Genomic DNA, 27,903 nt, shown 5'->3' on the forward strand with positions numbered 1-27,903 from the left:
CACTGCCCAATCCAGAGGCGGTGGCATGGCCTTCACCCATAAAAACTCTCTTGACCTAAGAGTGGTATCTGACTCCAAACTCGAATCAGCCTAGTCGCTGTCAGTCAAACTATCACTAATGCCTAACCAAACGGCCACCCTCCACCTTATCTATAGACCCACAGGTTCGGCACCGACCTTTGTCTGTGAAATATCCCCTCTCCTCCTTGACAAAACTAAAAATAATTCACAAACACTCATCCTAGGCGACCTTAACTTAGGTCTTGGTGACCCAAATGATCACGTGTCAATAGATCTGGAGAATGTTCTAACTGACCTCGGCCTCACCTTGTTCATTCAAGAACCTACCCATATCAAAGGTAGGACCCTTGACTGGTTAGCCAGCTCTAACTGCAATATAAAGGTTCTCGACAATACCCCTTGCTTATGGTCTGACCATCACATCATAACTTTTAATATTGAAGCTACCCCGCGAGCCCCGACACTGATGTCCCCAGCACTCCCTACCTGAAGTAAAAAGGACATAACTAAGGAGAAACTCCTCCCACTGTTACTCCCTTCCCTCAATGTGGCTACCAACACCTGCTCTGATCCCAGCTCACTAGCAGACACCTATAAACAAACTATGCTCACGGCCATAGACTCTATAGCACCCATCAAACTTAGAAAGTCCAAACCACGAGCACATCTTAATTCATGGTTCACCCCACAGATAAGAATGCTCCGCAAAGCTAAACGCTGCGCTGAAAATCATTGGAAAAGCCACCCTTCTGATGAGCATAAAGATGGTTTCCTTCTTGCCTCACTCACCTACACAGATGCTATCATCACTGCAAAAAGAGTCTCTTAACAATCGTAGTCTGCAAGCTGATTTGAATACAAAGGAATTCTTCAGAATCCTAAAAGAGCTAGAAACTCTGAGTCCCCCCCCAGACACCTGCACGAAAGATAGTAAATGGTGTGCTAACATTCAAGCAGCCTTACTGAATAAAATCTCTATGCTACAATCTAAAATCAAAGACAAGCAGGACAGTCTGAAGCTCGACAACCGCTCACTCTCCCCTGCTAGGGCCCTCCCTCTAGACACTGTTAATACCAAACCATTTGCCTTCTCACCGCTCACCGTTACCGAGGTAGAAAATATCATCCTGAGAATTAAACCATCCAACTGCCAAGGTGACCCTTGCCCAGCTCCCATCATTAAGGACTCTGCACATGATTTGGCCCCATTCATTACGGCCTTCATCAACTCCTCCTTTAAAACGGGTATTGTCCCGGACAACCTTAAGGATGCTTGGGTGATCCCACTGCTCAAAAAACCATCCCTAGACCCAAGCATACTTGCTAACTTCCGACCTATCACCACGATACCGTTTTTGCTTAAGATTTTAGACCGCGCTGCAGACCTTCAGATCCAAGATTACTTGGAATCTAACAATCAGCTAGGTCTACGACAATCTGGATTTTGTCCCAGACACGGGACGGAAACTGCGTTAATAGACCTAACAACCCAAATTGAGGTATTGAAGGATAAGGGCAAACTAGCAATGCTACTACTACTCCTCGACCTCTCTGCTGCATTTGATTTGGTCAACCACCAGATCCTATGCAGGCACCTCCACTTTTCTGCCAACTTCTCGTCCTCTGCTGCGGCCTGGATCAAATCCTTTTTGAGCAATAGATCCACGAGGGTCTTTGCCCCATCCGCAGCCGCGGACCCTTCCCCAATTTACTGCGGTGTACCTCAGGGATCTTGCGTGTCACCTAACATTTTCACGAAACCACTCTTTGATGTGCTTGACTATCTGGGTGTCTCCTACACTAACTATGCGGATGACACCCAGATACTCATTCCCAACACATGTGATTATCTAGCTGACACTAAGGCCCTTAACGACGTCTACCTGGTCATCCAAGCTTGGATGGCCCAACACCAGTTATGCTTAAATGACGACAAGACGGAGCTCCTTATCCTGGGGACCTCAGAACGCCTGAGCAAACTAGAGCCATCCTATCAGGCATTCACCATAGGCGGTAATACCATACGAGTCTCGAAAGATACCAAAACATTAGGTTTTTACCTTGACGCCACCCTATCCTTATCTCGACAAATAAATGCAGTCAGATCTGCCTCTTCATACACGTGCAAACTTATTGCAGCTTGCAGACCGTTTCCTACCACTCCTAACAGTGTCACACTAGCTAGAACGCTCATTATGGCCAAAATTGATTATTGTAGTGCCCTTTACTCAGGTACTAGCCAAGACAACCTGAATAAATTCCAAACTACGTAGAAAAATGCCATTCGAGATGCCCTAAACATCCCCCGCAACTACCACATTTCAGAATCCAGAACCAACCTAAAGTGGCTACCTGTCAAGCAGAGAATCTCACTAAAAACACTTGCCCTCAAGCACAAATGCTTGGCTAAAAAGGCCCCTATCTACCTCTGCAGTCGGATGTCTTGCCACTCGACCTCCCGACCTCTAAGAACTGCCCAGACTCACTGTCTATCGATCCCTAGGTTTAAACTTCAAAAAGCGGTGGGCACTAGCTTCCCTGTCCTAGCCTCTAAGCTATGGAACTCCCTCCCCGCTACAATCAGAGCTGAAGACTCATTCAACACATTCAAGGCCAAAACCAAATCTTGGCTTTTTGACCAGCACTAAGACATGCTCTGCGCCCTTGTCTTACATACGCTGGCCCGCTGACCTCCGTTACTATTGTCTGTACACCCTATGGGTATATCCACTGTTAAGCCTAGCGGCACTGTAATCACTGTAATGTATGTAGATGGAAACACTGCTAGTATTCTGTTAATGTAATCTTTATGTCTGTATATATGCATTATTGTAACTTTGTACAAATTGTGCCCTGATGCCTCCGGGCCTGATGGTCTGCGCATTATAAATTAAACAAAACAAATGTAGGCCAAAGACTGCTGCTACAAATTCTGCCAAAAATGCCATTACAAATGCCATTACCATTCAAATCAAAGATTTTAACCATCTCATCTCTTCCCACAAACCTAGAATGCAAATGCTTCACAAAACTGTCTCCATGCACATAACTGCTTCCAGGCAAAGGTGTCTCCAATGATACAGCTTCACAATGCAAATCTTAATAGGCAATCCCTCGATGCTTTTTTCTACGCATACTGCACATGTCTGTCAAAAATGCACTCTACATTTTCTCTTTGTGGCAAACATCTTGTTCATTTTGTTGCTCTGCAGTTGCGACAATCTTTTCAATTACTGCTGCACTATCAGTGGAACAAACTGTCTGGGTCACACTCTATTATTGCCCTGAGGTAACTGTCTCCCCAAGGACAATATTTGCTTTTTCTCCATGCACTACATCGTGCATTACGCTTGCTGGGTTTCCCATAGGAACTCTGTGTCCTTCCATCACTACAGTTGGTGCCGGCGAATCATCCCAGGCATCAATCATATGTCTAAGCCAATTTCTTATTGCTTTCAAATCACTAAGAAAGGAGCTCATTCTGCAGTTCTATTATTAATTCACCCTCAGGATTTCTCTTCAACCAAACCTCACGACACTTAAGTGAGTTTCAAAAAACAAGCTTCAAGACTTCTTTAAATATGCATATACAGTCGTCGACTTGCTAAATATGTGCACACATTGCAGCCTTTTGAAATCCAAACAATGAAAGTGTCAGTCTCTGCGGATTTCCAAACAAAATACTTCAAGCAAGAACAAACAATTCTCTAGCTTGGCCAAATGGACGTACAAACATTTTCAAAATTGCCAGTCATAAAAAACTGCTCTGGATCAATTCCAAAACAGATTCCGGATTCAAACAAAGTCACAGACAACTATGTTCCCCTTCCTACGGTGAACAAAATTGTGGACAAAGCATGCTTTAATTCAAAACGTCCCCCCAAGACAAAACATCAAACATAAAACATTCCCACAAACAAACAGACAACACAGCTGCACACACTGTTCCAACTACTTCCTTAGACGTCAGCTCATCGATAAGTGGACCAAAAGCCAGCTGCAAAACTCTACAGACTAAACCCTCTGTTCCATGTATCAATCAGCATCAGGGAAGCCTTGCGATGGGCGCCGTTTGTCAAACTGAAAATTCTACCTCTGGCCTAGCCCCACATGGGCGACCATTTGTTAGTTTCCAAAACTACCTCAGGGGGAGTGTGCACTGTTACTGCCAAATTGCTATGCTATGGACACACAAACATACCCACTAATGCTAAGAATAGACACCAGATACAACATGCATGACAAACCAAACCTCACACTAAGAAATGACACGAGAAATAAGATAACAATGGACACAAATGAAAACGCACAAGTTAGTCCCAATTATAACAATGGAATACATTTAGTCATTCACAGCAAGTCATGATAAGCACTTCTAGCAAAACATACTTCTGCACCCATTTTGGTTGGGTGTAAATTACAATGAATGTAAGCCTTACAGGCTTCTAATGCAAGCAATCTAATATCAATGATCCAGTCCTGCTGGATCTATAATGGTAATAGCAAAATACATATGGCAAGTGTCAGCATTCAGCATTCCTCTCCAATCCACGCCACACTTCACACTCTCTCTCTAAGACAATCCCTGTCTGATTTCCCCTTCTATCAAACCAAAAGCTCTGTGCGAGTGTCTGTCCTAATTCCCCATTGGCACGTGCCTTATTCAGATCAATTAGGCCTCATGCTCAAACAATCAGCAATACTCCCCTCTGCATGTGCAAGCTTCCCAATCTCGAATGTGTCCCATCTCTCTCCTCTCCAGCTCCCTTGCAGCCAGCCAGTCGGGGCCTCTCTCCTTGTCCTCTCAGTGGTCTGTTCTCCAGCCAAAGCTCCCTGCTAGAATGTTTCCCCAAGCTGCATGTCAGCCGATTCTCCAAAAGCCTTTCTGCCAAAACGCCTCTCAATGCCACCGTCAGTGCCACACCAAACGTCTCCCTTAATGGCACTGCTTTCTTTCATGCCCAAACGGCTCTCAATCTCATACCTCTGCTCCTCTCGTACCATTACTGCTCATTTCAGGCTTCCAGTTTTAGTGTCTAATGACATACTCTTTCTCCATGGTTACATGTCTCTCTTAGCTAAGATTCACTATTTCTGTCCGCCAAGCATTTCTCTAGCCAAACGCCTGAAAGTCTGTCTATGCATGTCTTGTTCTGTTCTATTCCAATGTGTGTTCTGTCACTGTGACATTGTACATCATATATCTGTGTTATGAAACCATCCTCCCATTTCTCTCATTCACTGTCAGCTCTTAGCAAGCTAAAATCCCTTTTTCTCTCCATGTCTGTCTCTGTGAAAAGCACTCACTCCCTGCATGCCCCCACCTTTTCTGTCTGCGAGCAACCCAGGGCCTGATAAAGCCAGCTTCCCTTCTCCTTCTACTCGGGCAAGAGTCACGGCCTTATCTCTGTCTGCCAATAAACTGTTTACACATTCCACTCACAGTGTAACTCAAAACAATCTTTGCAGACCGTGGTGCTGCTCTTCCGTGTCTCTTCAGAGTGGCTAGGAGCCAGCTACATGCTCTATAGTGCCTAACGCATTCACTCACAAACCAAGCGCTATACCATGGCTCAATGCACATTCTAAGTGCACATTCATGCTTGTCTCTAATTGCATACATAATACATAGTAACATATGTCTATCTCTACATGTCTCTACAAGGCATTTGATATAACAGGCCTCTTTCTCTACCAAACCAAATGGCTGAATATAATGGATAGTGGATAACTAATGTTAGAATGAAATGATGGATAAATGAATCCCTAAATGAGTAATGAATTTCTAATGGTAAACATACCAGGCCTCTTCATATAATATCTGGTTTTACACACTGTGGGAGCATATCCTGGATGAGGGGTCTTCGGGGAGTGGAAGTGGGACACTGGAGGGTGAGACGCAGTATCCCCTTTCCTGTAACACTCTTTCCCCATCCTTCTAGGTAGGATACCTAGGAGCTCAAACCCCTCCGCCCCCCTTTCCCGACACAAACACTTTCTCATGGACAGCTCACCTTGAGCAAAAACTGACTAACACCAGAGCCGTATACCTGACCTGTCCCAATACAATGGTCAGGCAATGTCAGGCAATTACTGATCATTACACACACCTGACTTCCATCACACTTCCCCACACGGATTAAAGGCTGAGCACGAAAGCACACTGTGAGCGAGGCAAAGCACACAAAGAAACAACGGTTCCAAGATGGCAGTTTAATACAAGGAGAAAGGAGAAAAACGGCGAAACCTTTTCAGACTGTTACATTCGCGAACCTTGGAAAGTAAGAAACCGAAGGCCAGGAACTAAAGCTGAACACACCTGCATTGTGTCAGAGGTACCCGGGGCTCTCCTGTATCGATAACCAAGGATGGGGAGGAGCGGCTACCGCCGTGGTATTGTCTTTGGCTCCTACAACAAAGCTGTACCAGTAAAGATATCAAAGCCGGAGAGATTGATACCAAACCCTCCTATGTTAGAACCAAGGTTGCAAGCGGCAACATTCCATGAAGAAATCTAAAGAGAATAGCGTGTGAAACGTATGGGAGGCCAAATGAGATACCACAGACAGAGTGGTCCAGCGCCCCATGGGTACTCACTCAAAGTTCTCGGTCAGTCACCCAATTAATTGGCAACTATTGAAAGGGGAAATATGAGATTTAAGTGGTCCTGCAACGGGTCAAGCTAAATCCTGTAAACATTTGAAAGTCTTGGGTAGTTGAATGCGTGCTACAGTTGGTCCGAGCCTGGCTGTGGGAGACTAATTGTGACAGAGAAAGGATCTGAGCTCGGCTCAGGGGTATCCAGTGCGAACCGAGTCACCCGAGAAAGGGTATTCCCTATTTTCCAATGTTTAGAGATCTGAGTCCAGAAGAGGGGGGTCCACAATACTGACTGTGATCTAAAAAGGCACCTGAGCCCGGCTGAGGGGGATCCAGGGTAAGACACCCGAATTGAACACTCGAAAGAGTAGAGGATCTTTGTGTTTATTTTGTTCTTGAACATCAGGCCCTCTGAGTTAAGAGACTTTGGAAAAGCAAAGAGACTTGCAGCACAGATGGCTCTGATGCTGGTAATTGAACTGTGTCCTCTTGCTGAAGAAGCCAGAGTGTGTGCTTTGCTCGAGTGAACGGCCTTGTCCCATGCTGAAAATGTGCGGAATGGAGGCCAACGGCTTGAACATCCAGACATTTTTTTTTGTGAACACTTCTTTCTATTTCATGAACACTGCCCCTCACTATGTATGTTTAGCGGCAAGGATTAGCAATAGTTTTTTTTAGTATAGGCCCTTTTATTTTGACTCCACTCCACTAGGCTACATTATTTTTATTTGATGGTTGTAGCTTGCTCACATCTGTAGATTTATGTTTAGATAGGTGTTCATCACACCCTTGTTAAAGTTCAATAAACACCCTTGAACTGTGGTCACTTTTGTCTGTCTTACTATTGATACCATGCCTTCCTTACACAATGGAAAGGGAGGTTCCGACATGGCATGAGATCGTTAAGGAAGGATGTTTCAGGTGACTGTTCACTCTCCAACATACAAATCATAGGCCAAGGCTTCCTTCTCACACTTGGGAAGAACAAATTACCTACCCCATGTAATGTTCTTTCTACTGTATGTTCCTCCCACATATTCCTCCTCTTTGATATATCCAATATCCTGCTTGCAGCTTCAGATACCTTTCGCCAGCAGTGGGGTCCGTGCGTCTTCGACTCATGGACGGACCCTCTGCAGCTTCCAACCCTCTCTCGGCAGTGACGTTGATGCTGGTGTAAGTAGAATGCACCACACCCGTTGCCTCAGTTCATGTTTTTCCTTTCCATTAAGCACAGCTGGCTCGAAGTCATGGAAAGAGGATGGTGTAAGTAACAGACATTCTCCCAAAGAAAGAGGGGTAGGTTGGGAGGGTGATGAGGATTAAGTGGGAGGAACATCCAGTAGTAAGAACATTACCAGGGGTAAGTAATTTGTTCTTCTAATGGATCGTGTCCTCCCACGTATTCCTCATCTTTGACTCCCATAGCAGTATTTAGATAGAGGTTCGAAAAAGAGAATGTACTTATTTGCGCTGTGAAAAAAGAGCTTTGCCAGATTTTATCTCCTGACCCAATACAGAATCGAGGCATTCATGTTTTATAAAGGTGTGCAGCAAAGACCAGCTTGCAGCACCTCAAATGTCCTGTACCAGCATCCCTCTTTGTAGACCTGAAGAAGCACCTACCCCTCTTGTGGAATGTGTTCTCAGACCATCAGGGACCTTCTTGTAGCCAGAGTGTAACATTCAGTAATACACAACAATCCACTGAGACAATGTCTGTTTAGTAACAGCCTGTCCCAGCCTATGACCCATATAGCCCACAAAGAGCTGATCTAACCCTAGCAAGCCCACTAATGTAAAAGCTACACATTCTTTTGGGATCATATCAATGAACCCTCTCTTCATCCTTGGATACATTTTTTGTGGCAGGTGAAACTCTGACACCACCTTAGGCATAAATGAATGGTTGACCCTCAAAACAACGTTATCCTTGGTAGTAAAAAGTGGTTTGCAAGACAAAACTTGACAGTCGCTCACCCTGCGAGCCGAGGTGATCGTTGTCAGAAAGACAGTCTTTAAAGTCGGCATTCAAAGAGGACATGTATGACTGGGCTTGAAGGGAGATGCCATCATGAATCTTGACACCAAATTAAGGTCCCAAACCGGAGCAATAAAAGGAACTGGCAGAAAGATGTTTGTCAGTCCCTTCGGGAACTGGATGATGAGAGGAATTTTAAAATAAGAGCTTTGTTTGGGTTAGCTCTTGAAAATGGAGGGATAGCCCTTTGCAGTGGAAACCCGTAGTCCTTAATGGGCTGTATACAAGATAGATCACACTGATGGTGTGTCACAAGTAAAAGGGTTTATTTCCTTAGCTCTTCACCAGCTGCAAAATGTGTTCCAACGGCAGCACTATAGAGCTTTCTTACTGGCCTTCTTGTCAAAAGCAACACCTCCATTACGTCTTCCCGAAAGTCCTGATTTCGGAGAGTTTGAGATATCTTAACCTCTCAGAAACCAGGCCTAAAGGTTCAGAGTTCTGATTTCTGGGTGGAGAATGCAACCTCCCTCCTGAGTGAGCAGGTCTGCTCTTTGAGGAAGACGAATCGGAGGGCAGGTGGAAATTTCGAGAAGGTCTGGGTACCATGTTCTTCTTGCCCAATCTGGAGGGATCAGGATCCTGGATTCACCCCGAACTTCCTCAACCTCCTGATGATTTGAGGAATGACTTGTACTGGTGGGAACGCATACAAGAGTGGAAATTCTCAGTCCACTATGAACGCATCCCCCAGAGCACCTCTGAGGAAATTCCCTAGAGCAGAACAGGTTGCATTTCCTGTTGACACTGGGCACAAACAGATTCACTTGAAGGGTTCCCAAAAGGGCATAGCTCTATTAAAGTACATCCAGAGCCAAATCGCATTCTGTGAGAGACACCAGAGTGTCCGCCGACGTGTTCCCTTCTCCGGCTAGGTGAATGGCTGATAGAGAGATTCCTTTTTGAAGAGCCCAAAACTAGAGCTGCATTCCAAACACCAAACTCCTTTGTACCATTCGAAAAGTTGAATCATGTTTCAGAATAAATGTCTACAATGCATTTTTGCACATTTTTACCACACAGGTTGATTCCGGTTTTTGCTACATACATAGGAATAAGGTCAGTTTTCACCATTAATTTGAGAGTTATTAATGAAATCTCTCATTTTGCATAGAGGTCTAATTAGGTTATCCTTCCTTTTCGTAGGAATTTATGAACATTTTTTGATACCATAACACACCCCGCCCTGAAGGATTGTTGCGTAATCCGAAACCCGTCGGCACACCTGGTTGTGTTAAGGAGGCTCTGAGCAGAAAGAATGTACTGCTCAGAAGGACAATTAAATTAATGTGGTTACTCTGTTTTGTTCAGCCACATGTGAATTCCTAGTTGTCAAGTTTCTGCGTGAATGATCTTCTGAGTACATTTGGATGCTTTTGAGGACTGTGATTCAGCTCAGAATAGTCATTGTTTCAGAACATTGTCAATGTACTATTATCTTTGTTGTTAATTATTGCCACACTACTAGGTAACAGTGTGGGTGTAAATTTGAATGCATTGTGGTAAAATTTACTGATCTATATATAAAAACACTTGATCTGTTTATATACTGTTCTGTCTCAGTCTAGTGGTGCTTTTCTGTAGACGAGCAGATAGATAGATGTTTAATATACCTGGTTGATTACATGAAAGGACTATGTACACAGTGAAATGCTGACTGCATCGTAACTATTTCAGATTGTGGTTTCTCGTTACTCAGAACTTCTCCTAGTTGGAGTGGGATTGAACACACGAGACTCTAAAAATAACAACTGGGTCTTCTTCCCATTAGGAGTGCAGCATAGGGTTATCAACTGGCAGCGGCTGGTGTGTGTTTGGTGTTCTGATCCAGAACTCTGATCAGCCAGTCGTTCCGGCAGGGGTAGAAGTGAATCCCTCCCGTCCTTAGATTACTGCCACTACTGCCATCAACTTGGTGAAGACCCTCGGGCGGAGGGGAGTGTCGCACTCACCTGTGTCTCTGCAGGAGCGATGGATGAGCCTCCCTTGACCCCTGAGTTCTCACTTCCCCTGCTTTCACCCGCAGGGATTCCTTGATCTTTAGTAAGGTGTGCACTCCATCCTGCATTCGCAGGGGCGCGATTCTCTCATATGGATGATGGCAATGTCTGTTGGCTGAGTTCAGATGCCACCCGCCGTTATATGCCTTCAGAGCGAGGCCGTGTTCAAGGCACCAGCTTATTCATTGGCTAGAAAGTCTTTTCCAAGTGAACGTTGCGCAGAGACTGTTTAGTGTCCTGAATTGTTCGGTTTGTCTTTGTTTGCCAAGGTATTTTGTGGGTGAGTAGCGCTGCGTGCTGGAGTCGACTGCTGGTAGGTAAGCGCAGCGCCTTAAATTCTAGCGTGCCTGGTAATTTCTCTCCTTTTTCTTCCCTTGCAGGAGTGGATTATGTGATATCAGCGCCTTGAGTCCGGGTTCAGCGCTACCGAAGACTTGGTGGTCTGGTAATTTTGCACGCCGATATTGGTAAGTATATACTGCAGTATTGGGACGAGCGCAATGACTAATGTCTCTTCATTCTTTTGCAGGGGGTTTGTGCGCTCGCACAACTGACCTGGATTCCAGCTTTGCGGGAAGATTCGATGAGTATGTGCAGCGTTTTTGCAGTGCGCGCGCGCGCTAACGCTGTTCTTCTTTGTTCTTACAGGTGCCGGTGCTGAATTCCCCTCTTGACCGGAGATAGCCGCGGCGTGGAAAAAACACAAGTACCTGTAAGCTGAAGGAGAAGATCCAAAGCAGGTAAACAGAAGCAGGATGATCTGGAGCAGGTAAACTGAAGCAGGATGATCCGGAGCAGGTAGCTGAAGCAGGATGATCCAGAGCACGGCAAGTGTGTTGCTGATGCAGCTCACAGTAAGCAACACGAAGCACTGGAAGAATCTTGGGTGTGGCTTATATAGCCAGCCACACCCAAACACTAGAGAGCTCATGGATTGTCATGCACTTCCTGTTTGGCAACAGGAAGTGGTAACCAGGAAGTTACTACAAAAACTAGGAAGTAAGTAAAGGATGGATTTGCTATGGGTTCGTTTGGGTGCCTATGCCAGGCCTGCCAAGCCTCCACCCAGCTTTCCCCAACTATTTGTCTGATGCCCATGACAGTCTTCCCCCTCAACATCTCTCCCAATGGTTTGTATGAGGGCTTTGGTTTCTCAGGATGGTTCCGATGGAATTTTCGCACCAATCGAGGGGCATGCACGTGTGCGCTGGGTTCCCATGATCTTTCCTGGGGTCCGTACCCCTTCCAGTCAATCAAATAATACAGGGTCTTTCGTACTAGTTTGGAATCTAATATGTTCTTTACTTCATATTCTGGTGCTTCTTCACCTACTTGTATGGGTGCAGGAGGTGTGGTAGTTCGGGTTCCTGGATGTGCTGGATTTAATACACGTGAAATATGGGATGTATACGCATATGTTGAGGTAACGCCAGTCTCATGGCTGCTGGATTAATTACTTTTTCAATCGTATATGGGCCGATGTATCTAGGCTGACATTTTTTGGGACCCTTTAAAGCAATGTGTCTAGTTGCCAGCCAGACCGAGTCTCCCACCTGATAATCCAGGGCTTCTCGTTGATGGCAAACAGCGTTTCTTTTCTGTGTTTCTTTGGCTTGCTGTAGGTTCCTGCTGGCTTCTCTGGCTGCTTTCATGATACTGGCATGCAGATTCTTTACTGTGGGCATTTCAGTGTTTTCTGGTGGATCGTAGACCGACTTTCTGGGGTTTCGACTATATATTGTAAAGAAGGGTGTTGCTTGAGTTGATGAATGTGTTGTGTTGTTGTAGGCATACTCTGTCATCCATAGTATTTCTGTCCTGCTTTGGCTTGTTTGGTGTAATAGACAGCGCAAATACTGTTCCATGGTCTGGTTCGTGCGTTCGGTTTGGCCGTCCGTTTGAGGATGCTGACTAGAAGACAGACTGACTTCCACTCTTGCCAGGGAACAACACTTTTTCCTAAAACGAGATACAAATTGGCTGCCTCTGTCAGAAACGATTATGGTAGGAAATCCATGTAACTTGACGATTCGGTCTAGAAAAACCTGCGCCAGAGTCTGAGCTGAGGGGATACCTGTTAGAGCTATGAAATGGGCCATTTTGGAGAAGAGGTCCACTACTACGAGGATGGTATTATAACCTGAGTTAGGAGGTAAGTCAGTGACGAAGTCCATTGATACTGTGTGCCAGGGTGCTGGCGGAATGGTGATTGGCTGAAGGAGGCCGGCTGGTTTTTGCCTGGATGTCTTGCATTGTGCACACACCTCACGGGTGCCTATGTAGGTGGCAATATCCTCTCGCCAAGTTGGCCACCAATACGATTTGCTTACTTTCTTCATGGTTTTGGTGATAACCGGGTGGGCTTCTAACAGCGAGTTGTGGTAGTCTGATATGATTGCTTGTTGCAGATCCTTAGTTGGAACGTAGAGGTGTTTTTGGTAGTATGGTAGTTTGTCTTGAATGGTGAACTGATCTCCCTTCGTGTCCCAAGCCAGTAGGTCTTCTTCAGACATATTTTCTTTTATTGCTTCCTGCAGTATGTTTAACGGAGATGGGCCGGTGCAGAGGCCGAGAATTTTATGGCTCGGTAGGATTTCCATGGGTTAGGGGCATTGTAGATTTCTTCTGCTGTGCCAATGCAGGATAACGCATCCGCTTTCCCGTTCTTAACTCCGGGCCGGTAGGTGATCGCAAAGTCGTATTCCATTAAAGATAGGGCCCAATGGAGCTGCCTAGAAGACCGAGCTTTTGCAAATTCCGATGATCTGTTATTATTGTGATGGTGTGTTTTGCTCCTAGTAAGTAATGTCGCCATTCTCACAGTGCGCTTTTGATTGCTAGGAGTTCTTTCTCAGAAATCGCATAGTTCAATTCTGCTGGGGAAAATTTCCTTGACCAAAAGGCTATGGGATGAAGGCATCTGGTTTCAGGATTTTGAGACAATACAGCCCCCATGGCAATGCTTGAAGCATCCGTTTCCACAATGTACGGTAAATCGGGCTGTGGGTGTTGCAGTATTGGGGCTCAGGTGAATTTTTCCTTGAGAGCTCGGAAAGCTTCTTCCACTGCTGGTGTCCACTCAAACATTTGGTGTTTGCGCAGCAAGGATATTATTGGATGTACAATATGTGAGAATCCTGGTATGAAGCGCCAATAAAAGTTTGCAAACCCTAGGAAACTCTGTACTCCCTTTACAGACGTGGGTGAGGACCAAGTGAGGATTGCCTCCACTTTTCTATTGTCCATCTTGATTCCTTGCGGTGTCAATACATATCCCAGAAACTCTACCTTGGTGACGTGGAAGGAGCATTTTTCTAGCTTTGCGTACAGTTGGTTTTCACGCAGTTTGCCGAGTACAGCTTGCACGTGGGTTACGTGTTCTTGAGGAGTGGTGAAGTAGATCAGAATGTCATCGATGCAGACAACTGCGCAGACATCGAGTTCCGTAACACATCATTCATAAAATGCTGGAACACCACCGGGGCATTGCAAAGCCCAAAGGGCATGACCTGGTATTCATACAAGCCATAGCGGGTACGGAACGCAGTCTTCCACTCGTCCCCTTTCTTCATGCGTACCAGGTGATATGCGCCGTGTAGGTCTAGCTTGGTGAAAATCTTCGCTTGTTTCACCTGGTCTAGGAATACTGGTATCAGAGGTAATGGGTACTTATTTTTTTATGGTGACATGATTTAGGGCACGGTAATCAATACACGTTCTTAAGTCCCCCTCTTTCTTCGGTACGAAGAAGAGTGGGGAGGCAGCTGGTGACTTAGATGGTCTAATGAAGCCATTGGCCAGGTATTGGTCCAAGTAGGTCCATAGATGAGCATTTTCTTCCTCAGTTAAGGCATAAATGCGGCTGCATGGTACTTGTGCCCCTGGCTGCAGATCGATCGTAAACTCGATGTGATGGTAGTGTATTAGCTTGCTCCTTCGCGAATACTTCCTTGAACTCCTTGTATTCCTCTGGTAAAGTGCCCACCAATCCTAAACCTGCTATCTTTTCCTTTGAAGCTAGTAGTGGGCTTCCTTGGATCCCTTCGTTGTCGTAGCAAGAGGCGCATTCCATGGAAAAGAGTAAGGTTCAAGCTCGCCAATCTATCTTTGGGTTTTGCGTCTTTAACCATGGTATCCCAAGAACAAACTGGAATTGGGGTGCAACGATAAGGTCGAATCTAATACTCCCCCTGCGCCATCTTGGCAGATTAAGGTGATGATGGAAGTACACTGTGTTACTGGTCCCAAAAGGAGCTGTGTGCCATCCACAGCTGTCACATTTTCAACGGTGTCCTTATGGTGGAATGCCAGTCCCAAGGTCCTTGCAGTGTTTATGTCCAGGTAGTTCCCAATAGCCCCACTGTCTATGAAAGCCTTGAGGGCATGCATTCGGGTGGGCTGTGCAGGGTCTACCAAAACCACAGGAATACTGAAATGTGAGATATGAGTGCTCCGTTCCTGGCTTGACAGACCGACCTCTACATTTGCCGGGCGTTGGAGTTTTCCGCTAACGCGCCTGTGTCTTCCCCTGTATTATCTAGTACACCCATTGTCTTCCGCAGAGATTTAACTATGCAGTCCCAGAGGAAGTGTCCAGATTGGCTGCATATAAGCAAAGTTTTTCCCGACACCTCCGTTCTCTTTCTGCCTTGGTGAGTGGTCCCCAGAGAACACCCAATTGCATGGGCTCAGAGTGTGTTTCTGAGGCCTGTCGATGGGGCGTTTCCTTTCGTCGGACATACACTGGTCTATGCTCTGATCTGGTTCGGTCGGCCTTGCGATCCTGTAACCAGTGTCTAGTTGCATAGTTAGGTCAATATATTCACTGCAATCTTCGGGAGGATTAACTACTTGCGCCAAGACATCTTTTAATTCTCCTCTCGGTCCTCGATAAATTAACGTTCTTAGTTCCTCCTCCGGCCAACCTGATTCGGCTATTAGGCGATTGAATGTGGCGACAAATGAAACAGGATCCTGACCACACTGTCGCAGAGAGAGTAGCTCATCATCCAGGGCCTGACCTCGAGTCCGATGGGCAAATAGTTTTTCCAGTTCACGCTGAAAACCTGGGTAATTTCTCAGTAAAGGGTCGTCCCCAAGCATTAATGGGACAGACCAGTCTGCTGCGTGCCCTCCTAAATAGAGGACGAAAGCTACTTTAGCTTGGTCATTCAGAAAAGTGTCTGGTTTGCATATGAAGTGTAGGCGGCATTGATTCATGAACGCTCCAAATTTCTTGGGAACTCCAGAGAAGCGTTTCAGGGGTGCTAAAGGGATGTTGCCTGGAAGCAATAATTGAACGGTGTGGCTACAGGTGCCACGGTAGGCTGTCCCTGAGGAACTCCACTTGGTTGGGGTGGTAGACCAGCTTGGGTCTGTAAGAGCTGTCTTGCCAAGTCATCTGTTTTATCCCTGTTGACTACGAGTTTGCGCCTTAGGGCATTTGTCTCAGAGCGGGATGCATGCACCTCGGCCCGTAGTTCACCTAACAATAGGGAAAACTGGTCTACCTCGGAGGTTTCCATCGCTCGGGTAGAGGTATTGAGGATGTCTTTATGTTCTGTCACACTCACCTGTGTCTCTGCAGGAGCGATGGATGAGCCTCCCTTGACCCCCGAGTTCTCACTTCCCCCTGCTTTCACCCGCAGGGATTCCTTGATCTTTAGTAAGGTGTGCACTCCATCCTGCATTCGCAGGGGCGCGATTCGCTCATATGGATGATGCCAATGTCTGTTGGCTGAGTTCAGATGCGACACGCTGTTATATGCCTTCACAGTGAGGCTGAGTGTTCAAGGCGCCAGTTTCTTCACTGGCTAGAAAGTCTTTTCCAAGTGAACGTTGCGCAGAGACTGTTTATTTATCATATTGTCTTTATTTGCCAAGGTATTTTGTGGGCAAGTAGCGCTGCGTGCTGGAGTCAACTGGTAGGTAAGCGCAGCGCCTTAAATTCAAGAGCGCCTGGTAATGGCTCTCCTTTTTCTTTACTTGCAGAAGTGTACTACGTGATCAGCACCTCGATTCCGGGTTCAGCGCTACCAAAGACTTGGTGGTCTGGTAAATTTGCACAGAGATATTAGTAAATATATATTGCGGTATTAGGACGAGCTCAATGACCAATGTCTCTTCATTCTTTTGCAGGGGGTTTGTTCGCGCGCACAACTGACCTGGATACCAGCATCACGGGAAGATTCTGTGAGTATGTGCAGCTTTTTTGCAGTGCGTGTGGTAACGCTGTCTTTGTTCTTACAGGTGGCGTGCTGAAGTCCCCTCTCGACCGGAGATGGCCGCGGCATGGAGTAAACACAGAGTACTTGTAAGCTGAAGCAGAAGGATCCGAAGCAGGTAAACAGAAGTAGGATGTTCCGGAGCAGGTTAGCTGAAGCAGGATGTTCCGGAGCAGGTAAGCTGAAGCAGGATGATCCGGAGCAGGTAAACTGAAGCAGGATGATCTGGAGCAGGTAAGCTGAAGCAGGATGATCCAGAACACGGCAAGTGTGTTGCTGATGCAGCTCACAGTAAGCAACACGAAGCACTGGAAGAATCTTGGGAGTGGCTTATATAGCCATCCACACCCAAACACTAGAGAGCTCATGGATTGTCATGCACTTCCTGTTTGGCAACAGGAAGTGGTAACCAGGAAGTTCCTACAAACACTAGGAAGGAAGTAAAGGATGGATCTGCTATGGGTTCTTTGTGTGCCTATGCCAGGCCTGCCAGGCCTGCCAAGCCTCCACCCAGCTTGCCCCAACTATTTGCCTGATACCCATGACAGTGAGCCTGAATGGCAGAGCCTGAAATTGAAAATGAGAACTGCCAATGGCGAACCTCATGTACTTCCTGTGCTTGGAATATATGGGCACATGGAAGTAAGCATCTGGAAGATCGAGTGACACCATCTAATCCTAGAATCCTGGGGATAAAGTGCTTGGAGGCTATGCAAACGAGATGAAATTGTACTTCCTGAGGAACTTGCTCAAGCGTCTCAAGTCGAAGATGGGTCATAGTCTTCCATCCTTGTTGGGAATTAGGAAGTAAGGGGAATAACATCCTTGGTTTCTCTCTGCTACAGGTACCAATTCTATTGCACCTTTCTCTAACAGGGTGATGACCTCCTGCAAGAGGAGCGGATCTGGATCCTTCAAGGAGTGCCTGCTTGGCGTATAACGGGAGACGTAACCATGGGCTAATGTTTGCAGGGCCCAAGCATTCAAAGTAATGCCCTGCCATTCTTCCAAATGCTGTGTCAGTCTGTGCCCACTAAGGTCCTGTAGACTAAGGCCTCAAAGAGGTTTTGGTGTTGTGGCTGCATCAGATGGCAAAGAGGCAGAGGTTGTGTGGGCAGCACTACCCCCTACTTCCTCGTGAACCACGAGGTAGTCTCCTCTGTCCTCTTTGAGAGAATTGTCCTCTTGCTCATCCATCTGATGATTGGAATCAAATGGGTCGACCCCTCCAACTCTGAGAGGCCACGCGGGATTGCTGTGGTTTGCCGAATCACTGCTCCCAATGATTTTGCTGCTGCTTTGGAAGTTTAACCTTTTCCAAATTCTTGTCTGATGTTGAACCGAACAACTGTGAGCCATCAAAAGTCATATCCAACAGCCTTGCCTGAACATCGGGGGCTAAGCCCGACTTGCACAACCACGCAGACCTTCTGGTCACAGTGACCTAGCACGACTAACGCAATCGGAGTTGTCTAAACCAGCCTGCAGAGACTGGCACATAGCATCTTTGCCATCCTGCACAATGTTGTGGATGTCTTCCCTTTCCTCAGCCCTGAGGAATATATTCAGCGGCCATTGCCACAACCTCCCACAAAGTGTATGAATACTTTGCTAGGGTGTAACTAGCATTAATGGCTTCCAACGCCATGCAATCTGCCAAAAACACCCTTTTCTGCAGGGCTTCAAATCTTTTGTCATCCCTATCTGGGCGGATTGTGGGATAGGCAGCCGCCATTGAGGTTGATGGGACTGCCTGAACAACCAGACATTCTGAAGATGGATGTTTCGACATAAATTCTGGATCCACAGCCGAGGGCCTGTACTTCTTAGTCCAGTCCTTATTTACTGCTGACGCCTATCGGGTGTTTTCCGGTTTTCTAAAACTCTTTTGCTCAGTGTCGTATGGAAAGGTAGAATAGGATCCTTGAGAGGGCTCTTATCAAGGATGTCCGTAAGATCCTCCTTCTCATACTCTCCAACAGGCCCTGACTGACCCATATGAGGCATTGGCATGCCCAGTCACATCTGGAGTGGCAAACTCCACTTCTGGAGGAGTATCCAGGACACTGGCATCCTTCACGGTGTCCACCAGGTCTCCTTACATTTGTAAAGCGCACAAAGCCGCCCTTAGGCATTGCAGCGCAGTTAGAAGGAAGCTTACTTAGTTGCAGAGGAATTATATTATATGATTTGCTTGGTTATTTATAACGCGCTTAATACCCGGATGTTTCTAAGCGCGGACCCGGGGATCGAACCTGTTGCTCTGTGTCTTCTTGCTTGCCACTGAGCTATCCTCTTGAGACTCCTTGACTCCTCAGATTGTCTTCTGACACATTTGCAGTGCCATATTCCAAACCAAACAGAGGGCTTTTGATAAGGGCTTATAAACTTTTGAGGACGTTGATGTCTTTGATGCCAATGGTTTTGATGTCGACATTGATTCCTTCGACGGGGAGCCGAATCTCTAGACACCCCGACCCCCACGAGGAAGGCTCGAGGACTTGGGCTCTTAGACATACAAGATGTTGATGATGCCCTGTCGGCCTCGCGAGGTGCAAGGGGGTCGGAAGCCTTTTTCGGGATGGATGATGCCACCTTCATGAACCCCTGTAACATTTTGAGGCAAAATTCCTCCAGTTCTGCCTTCAAAGCTGACTTACTTGGAAAATGTACCAGAGGAATACAATCGTGATCAATGGTGTCGCTTCCTAGACTTTTTGTGCGAGCCCTATGACAATGAGTGTCAGCATCTCGAACTATCGCACTTAGCATGTTTGCTGCGCTTTTTAGCTCCTTGAGGTGAAACCTCCCTCGAGCTCTTGTCGTCTGATGACCTAACTTTTGATGAGGCAGTGGAAAGGGATTTGGACAAGGGCCTAAATAGGGTGATTTTCTCCTTCCTCTCCTTCAAGGCCTTAACAGTCATCGAGTGGCACAAGCCACCGTCGTTGACCTTATGTCCTATTACTAAACATTAGAGGAAAAATCGGTGTGGATCTGTGATGGACCTCTTATACCCACAATGCGAAGACCTCTTGAAACCGGTCATCAGGATAGACGTATTGAAGATTTCGATAAACGCAATAGATACATCGCTGAGGCGAACACACCATTTCAAAGCGTGCTGTGCGGAAACACTGAACTGAGGCAGCGGGCACAGTGCATACTACTGATGAAGGTATGCCAAAAGGAAAACCATCAGAGGAGAGAGCTATGGGTGCGAGCACTGTAAGGCAGTAGACTGTAAAGCCTTCATGGATAAGACATGTGTATTAGGGCATGGGCCTACACCGCAATAAGGCACTATTAAACATGGCAGTTAGCATAGACTCATAACTATAAAGACATCAAAGTAGCAGAGACATTCATTTAAATTTGTAATTCTTAATTTCCCCCCCACAAGACAATAAAGTAATAGTTTTATAACCTCCTTATGTTTACATTCTTTAATTCGTTTGTGTTTTACTGTATTTTAACCATGCCATAAACCATTGCACTCATGAGATTTCCTTGAAGGACCATCGACTTCAATCCCTGGATCAGCCAGGAAACACCTGCAGGAAAACTAGTTGTGGGCCAGTATCTTTCCTACCCTTTCCTCTTTGAAGATTCTGAGAGAACGGCAAAGGATTCTTCCCAGTAAATGGGAAGTCTTATTTACTATTTGGTAATGTGCGGGAGCCAAGGGTATTGGAAGTCAAATGGAAAATACACTCTTTTTGCAGGACGCCCCAATGTGGGCATACTTTCTCGTCAGAAAAAAACAAGATCAACTGTAATGGGTGGTGCTCTTCACAGAGTGATGTTAAACACTGTGTAGCTTGCAAGCACTTCATACCCGAAACCATTCGCACCAGAAGAGGCAAGTGTTTGGCAAGCAGGATGTCTATGAAGCAAGGGTTTTGAACAGTGCCCACAGACAAAGTAAGGCCCCAAGACTGAATCCAGTCTTCCTGCCAATCAACTTTGAAACAGACAGCAGTTTTTCTAATAGGCAACTTTTATAATGGCAGAAAAAGTTTTATGTTAACTAATGCTGTTAAAATGTTTGTGTGAAATACTATCAATGCTGATGTTGGGCAAGATTGTATGCAGTACGCTGTGGGATACTACACCAGCCTTTTCCTCTTGGCAATAGTTCATCCAACCTTTGGTATAAGCATGTACTACACAAGTTGGTAGTGACTGAGCAGCCAGTTTTATCTCGAGAGGGGTCAATGTGAGCTGTAGGGTTATTACACGGAGATTCACTGTGACCAGTATCCAAATAAACACTTAAACTCAAGGTTTCTTGATGAAACTATTATTTATTAATTTGACAGTCAGTTGAATAAGCCTTGTTTAGAAGGGAGCAAATATATGTAACACAAAAATATACATCAAAACTACACACACACTGTGTTTCAATAAATCAGTAGATACCCATTTGGGATGTCACACAGACACGTCCTACACTCTGAGGTGACTTAAATAACTAGGACACTGTGGACATTGAAATATCACTGGTACATTTAGAGCAATACTGAGGTTTTGTGTCAAAAGGAAAAGAGGAGGGAATGAAACAATGGTTAACAAATATTCTTAAACAGGTAAGTACTTTTGGAATCCTCCAATGCAAACTAAGTTAACCCTTTCCTGGGGAATAGTTAAAGCACAAGGTCAGAGGTAAGAAGAGTCTTTCAGGGGGCCAGGCCAGCCAATGTTAATTGAGCCAAGGTCTAGGTGAACTGAAGCACTTCTGGTAGGTAAGTAAAAGTCTTTCCGAATGTTTTAGAAGTCTGTGAAGAAAATTAAATCACTGTAGGGCCACAAGCTGGTAGGCTTGTGAGGGGCAAAGCTGCAAGCAACTCTACAAAGCAACCAAGACAAGTCTCAACTGAGAGCAAGCAAGGCTACACAACAAGAGGTAAGCAACCCCTTGGTTTTACAGTACCTTTGGTTTGAAGAAAACTTCTTCCAGCTGGCTTCTGTTCCTGTGTAGGTCTGCAGATCCTGTTGTTCCTGGGCCTCAGTCGTGGGGACAAGAAGGAGGACGTCTGGGGACTCCTGCACTACGAATGGCAGGTTGACGGTAGCAATGGACAAACTTCAGATCAGCTGCACTTTCGTAGTTTCAGCTCCTTGCAGCTCTCACAAACAACACCACTGCATTTCTCAGATACCTTTATGGACTTTCCTCGCATCTGGGGTCCAGCACTCTGTTGAGATGGCTCATGCTTGGTCAGTCCTGCTTCATGGGAGTCCGGAGGATCTTCCTTGAGCTTGGGTCCGACTTAAAAACGATGCCCTTGATCTAGTGTTCCTCCCCCTGGCAATCGGTTCCTGCAGCAGCAATGGAAGTACAGCCGGCTCCGAGAGGATGTCCAGACGAGTTCGCTTTAGGGTTGATTGGTCCCACCAACCCAGGGGAGAAGTCGTCCATTGCAGGGCTTCTCTAGCCAAGGCGAATTCGGAGCTTCAGCAAGGCAGCAGCACTTCACCGGGCAACCCAACGGTCCAGGAGTTGGAGCAAGAGTCTCTTTCAAGTTCTTCTTCAGATTCATTTGTCCAGTGGTCGACTCTGCCTTCCAAGTAAAAAGCCTTGCCTTTTATGCAGGTTTCTCCCATTCATTTGCATCCTAGTTGTCACTCACACAGCAGGGTGGCTGTCCTCCAAGGACAGCCAGCCGGCCAATCACCTTTTGGGTGCATTCCTGTAACATGGGGGATTAAGCACAGAGATTTTCGGGCACCTGCTTCCCTCACTTCCTGCCAGCCACACTGGAGCCAGAGGCGGGCTTCACCAGTGAATCCCACAAAGACCAAATGAAAAAAGGGAGCAAACCTGGTTTGGCATGCAGAGTAAATCTCAAGAAGGACTTTTCCAACAAGAAATGGCGAAAAAAGACGACCACAGCTATTTTGACAAAATGGGCACCCATGTGTGTTTTACTGCAGCTGCAATTGCAGCCTGCGATAAAACACACAATGGTAGGAAAAAGTAAACCACTGCCACCAGCCATTCATTGTAGAAAGGGTAACATCAAATGTTACATGAGAAACTAGATAAAAGGGATACGAAGTAATCCCTCCAGTACCCTATTGAAAGCTAGTGTGTGCTGTGTCTAGAAAGTTACTGCAAATATAAGTAAAGTCAATTTCACTTCACTGCTCTTGGAAACAGTAGTTTCACAAAGATAAGGTATTTAAACCTTTGGCAAATCTGGAAGACTTCACTGCGTCTCTGCACTGAAGGTGCTGTGTGACACAATGTAAAGATGATGCCTATTGAGTTTGTCAGACTCCAAAGTCAAAAGAAACCAAATCATAGAAAAATACATGAGTGGGAAAAAGGGTATCTCTCTCTCCAGGTTAGAAATTAAAAGTCCTAAAGTCCAGCAAAAAGAGCTGGGGCTCTCTAAGGTAGAAGAGAATTAGCACATTTCTGAGAATTCTCCCTAACAGCTGAAAACATATTTGTAGTCAAAATAACTATTGGCTCATCTAGAGCACTGCAAAGAATATCCTTCATTTATGAAAAGCCACCAGATAACCCTAGCAGACCTACTGAAAGACTGACTTTTCTTGGACAATAAAGTGCATGCAGGAGGCATAAGGGGCAACATACCCTAATTGTACACGGTCCTCCCAGGCAGCATGCTCAATGACTACAGGTTTTGGTGCCTTTATGAGAAGGCAGCAGAACAACCATGAGCCTCTCCACAAGACAATATTTTCGTGAAGAGGCCTTCCTTGAGACCCCTGACCTACCTGTTTTGGAGGCCACTCTGCCCTCCATGGGGATTGAATGAGTGTAAAATCCACTCCCTGGCGCTAGCTTTTCCAGCCTTATGAGTGGTGTACTAGCCAAGGCCCTCTTCCAACTAACCCCCTGTGTGGTGGGATAGAAGTGTGTATCCCTAATTTTTGTTGCTTACCGTTTTCTATAAGATGGGCTTTTACAGGACATTTTTACTCAACTGTTTGGTTTGGCAACAGTTGGGTAGGGGAACTTCATAATTCCTATGCCCCCAACCAGGTACTTACCTGAACACTGAGTCTTTTGACACATTGAACCGTTTACTTACCTGCTAGAGTAGGACTGCACAAGTAAGGTGCCCGACCTACAATTATAAAGCAGGTTATAATATACATAGTGTTTTACTGTGTACTCTTGCTACTTTACTATTACTGTTTGTACATTACTTTGGTGAATTACCTTTACTGTGTTGAAGGATAAAGTGTTGAATATCTAATTTTGGGATTTCTAACAGTATATATGTAGGTGTAGATAGGAATATTTTGTAGTGTTTAGTATGTGTAAGTTGTCCTTGAATATGTTTTTTAAAACCTAATAAATATTAGGTTTTTAATTGTGTGTGCTGCTTCATACCATGGCTGTTTCTGTGTTAACTGTATTTCAACGGTTTATAGTCATTAAATCGAAAGCAATAATGTCGAAAGTCAAAATATAGAAAAAATGTCGAATTTGGTTTTTTTTTCGAAATGGGAGGGTTCCCCCAACCCCCTTTTTAGTATTTTCTTTTTATTTTACCCCTTTTTTTTACTTACTAAACCCAAAAAATACATATAAATAAAAAAATAAACATTCAACTTTTTTTTTGACATTTCTTTTGTTGACATTTTTGACATTCGACTTTGTTTCGACTTTTTGACTGCACACCTATTTCAACATCAGCCACTGATCTCTTGAATGCTGCCTTATTTATGTATTAGCAACTATACCTGTGCTTTGCACTGTAATTCCTACTGAAAGAAAAGAAATTGGACAAAGGTTTATTTATATTTTATACGTTTTACATTGTCTAAACCATGGAACCTACCAATCATGACAGATTTCAGGTTGTTCCATGTTTGGAAGTATGCTGAACATTTCGAACAGACACGCATACATATCCACAAATTTCCCTTTTGTAGTTATAGAGATTTAATTGTAAAAGCGTGGACCTAGAATGAGAACAGCAGAGCGTTGTACAGGGTCTGGGAGCCAGCATTTGGGCTGTTAATAGTAGTTCAGTACTGTGAGTTGCGGTCTGTGAATCTGTACAACCATTGTCCAGTGAAAAGGCCACATTTTGAGAGATTTTGTATCCTTACTGATCGGCTTATATCACCTGTGAGAGTTTGGCTAGACTGAAGTCTCTATAACCTTGTTCACCAACAGAGTTTGCTTCTCAGACCCCTCACATTGTGCTGGTTCTGAAAATCCATCCTAACAAAGACAACATGGCCGTCTGTATTTGCAGGATGCATTAAAACAGTGTTTATCCATCCTTCCTAGTCTCTTGAGGCTTCAATCCTGCTTATTGTGCCAAAGAAAGGGGATGAACTCCGACCCCTCACAGTTTACATGGCAACCACTGCTGTCTGACATGGATTAGCTGCAGAGCTGAGGTGGTGAGCATTAGAGGCATATGGCAACTCGAAGTCCACATTTCCCAAACTCCACATTTGAGTAATTAAAACATAGGTTCATAGCATAATTATGTTATAAGGACGTGTGTGTCTGACTTGGCATGCGCTAGATGGGTGCAACATTGTATGTCATTTTGTTTTTGCTATCAGTACCCTTTTTATTGATCATTCCAATTCCAGCGACAATGTTGGTTACTTATGATATATTAGAAATGGTCCAGCTGGATGTCTGAGAACTGTAGAGTGCAGACTTTAAACATAACTAAGTCTCATTGGTAGCCAAAGACAATTATCCCCACCAACTAACCCATACATAGAGCAAACATGTCTGGGATGCAAATCATGAAATGACTGCATGGGAAATTACAGCCCTGCACACCTGAAATCCAGGTTGGTGGCAAGAATATTGAGAAAACCAAAACAGATATAATACTTGACAAAGGAACTACTTAATTGTGAGCTCCAATCAGTTATGATTTGGTCCTAATTAAAGTGTGTTCCCAACTATCTGTCCGAAATGTGATTAGTATTATTCATTTTTGTCAGTGAGTAAAACCTATGTTGCCCTCCAACCATACTCGCTATGCCTTCCTATGGTGGCTAAACCCTAGGTTGCGGTGGTGTGCCGCTTATCTAGGGTGAGGGGATGATGAAGTCTCATCTAAAAGACCCCACGGCAGTTTTATGTCTCACAAAAGACCTTCCATTCGATCCCAGGCACCCTGACCCATGGCCCTGACGGTCACTGAAAAGATACTCGGAGAGAGACAACTACCCAAAGAGATCCCAGTCACCTTCATAATGCAACTGGCAGAAATTGCATTGACCCAAAACTACTTCATTTATGAAAAGGTGTATTTCTAACTATTCTTTGGTACAGCAATGGGCATGACATTTGCACCTAGCCTGGCCAATTTATACGTGGCAGAATTTGAGATCAAGACAATCTACAACACCAATAACCTGTTCACCAATAAAATCAAACTACGAGCATGATACATCAATGATATTCTCATGATATTTGAGGGTACTGACACCGATCTCGCAGATTTCATGATAAGGATAAACTCAAGGAACATGTTCCTTACGTTTACAGATATGAACAGTCGTTCCGAAGTGAATTCTTTGGACTTGATTCTGAGTGCCAGAGACGGTAAAATAAAAATCAGTCTTCCTTAAGCCCACAGATAGGAACTCTCTCATATTCTTGCAGAATTACCACACCAGGCGCTTAAGAGAGAATCTCCCTTTTGGGCAATTTCTGAGATATAGAAGGAACTGCACTATACTGAACGACTATGATCAGCAGTCAACTAATTTAGCATCGTAACTTACGAGTCGGGGGTACCCCAGACGCACAGTCAAATACGCAAGAAAACGTGCCAGAAACACTCCAAGAGACATTACCCTCGAACAACATAAACTGAGGTCTGGCAAACCAGACAGCATTACAGCAGTCTTTAGCTTTTCCCCTTTGATAAATCAAAGTAAGAAGGAGGTATCCAGGCTATGGGCATTGCTCAATGTAGGCACATCCAAGATCGGCCCCCTGGGATTTACGACTAAACTGAGACAGAATCTCTGGGATTCTTTGATCAATACATACAAAGAACCAATATAACAAGTTACCAACACCTTGTGGAACCAGCCAGGCCCAGTAGGACATGGTCCCTGTGGCCAATGCAGTGTCTGCCCACTAACCAAGAGGAGCACATCCATAGATACAGGCTGGAGAGACCCTTGAAAACAAGTTCTTCACCAATTGCAATAGCGGCAATGTTATTTAGATCATCACATGTCTTTCTAATCTGAGATATGTTGGCATGACGACCCGACCAGTTAGGATATGCCTGGGGGAACATCGGGCATGCATTAGAAAGAAAAAAAAAGGTTTCCCTGCCCCTCTGGTAGATCGTTTTATGCTCAAGGGCCACTGCCCGTCCGACTTTACTTGGACTACTGGGGAGAATATTATGATACTGCATAGAGTGTGTAATCTACATGTGCTGCCCTTTTTAGAGGGCTGAATAATAATAATCACATTTCAGACCGGTTTTCTGCTTGGTGTGAATATTTTAGGATACAGTTACAGGCCAGATACCCACCTCCAGTCCCCAAGTGTGTTTATTGCCCAACTGACTCTCATCATGACCTCATACGACCTCTCTAAGCTTTTGATGGAAGTCCTAGCAGCGCACATTCATAGAGCCTTCCCTCCGACAGATGTGTCAATGTAAGTAGTTGAGACGTAATAGGAAGGCATGCATCAGCAGTACAGGTGCTGTAGCTGCTTGATGGTTTCAAGAAGGATGTTGCGTTCCATGGCTCTTTCACTCCGGTTTACCAAGCAAAACATTTTAGGGGGGAAAGATTTTGAAAGTGGGCGTTGTATGCTGGCCCTGATGCCTTAAACCTCTAAAAACAAATACGTGTAAAACAACCTGTATATTAGACATCATGCCTCTTTGAATTCAACTTGTATCATTAGCATCAAGACAGTCGGCTGTTCCTTGTAGTGTGCCATGTTGGGCATGTTGCTGTGGATCACCTTGTGTACATTGATGGTCACGAGCATCGCCTCACAATGCCAGCATTTGTTATT

General features: G+C 45.2%; 1 protein-coding gene across 1 annotated transcript in view; it reads left to right on the plus strand.

Annotated features, from left to right (window-relative positions):
- The window catches only part of PRSS16 (serine protease 16), a 422,739-nt gene that overhangs the window by 173,127 nt on the left and 221,709 nt on the right, over positions 1 to 27,903 (plus strand). The gene's annotated exons all lie outside the window — the stretch shown is intronic.

Source organism: Ambystoma mexicanum, chromosome 2p (assembly GCF_040938575.1).
Source record: "Ambystoma mexicanum isolate Mex_15411 chromosome 2p, UKY_AmexF1_1, whole genome shotgun sequence".
Classification (NCBI taxonomy): domain Eukaryota; kingdom Metazoa; phylum Chordata; class Amphibia; order Caudata; family Ambystomatidae; genus Ambystoma; species Ambystoma mexicanum.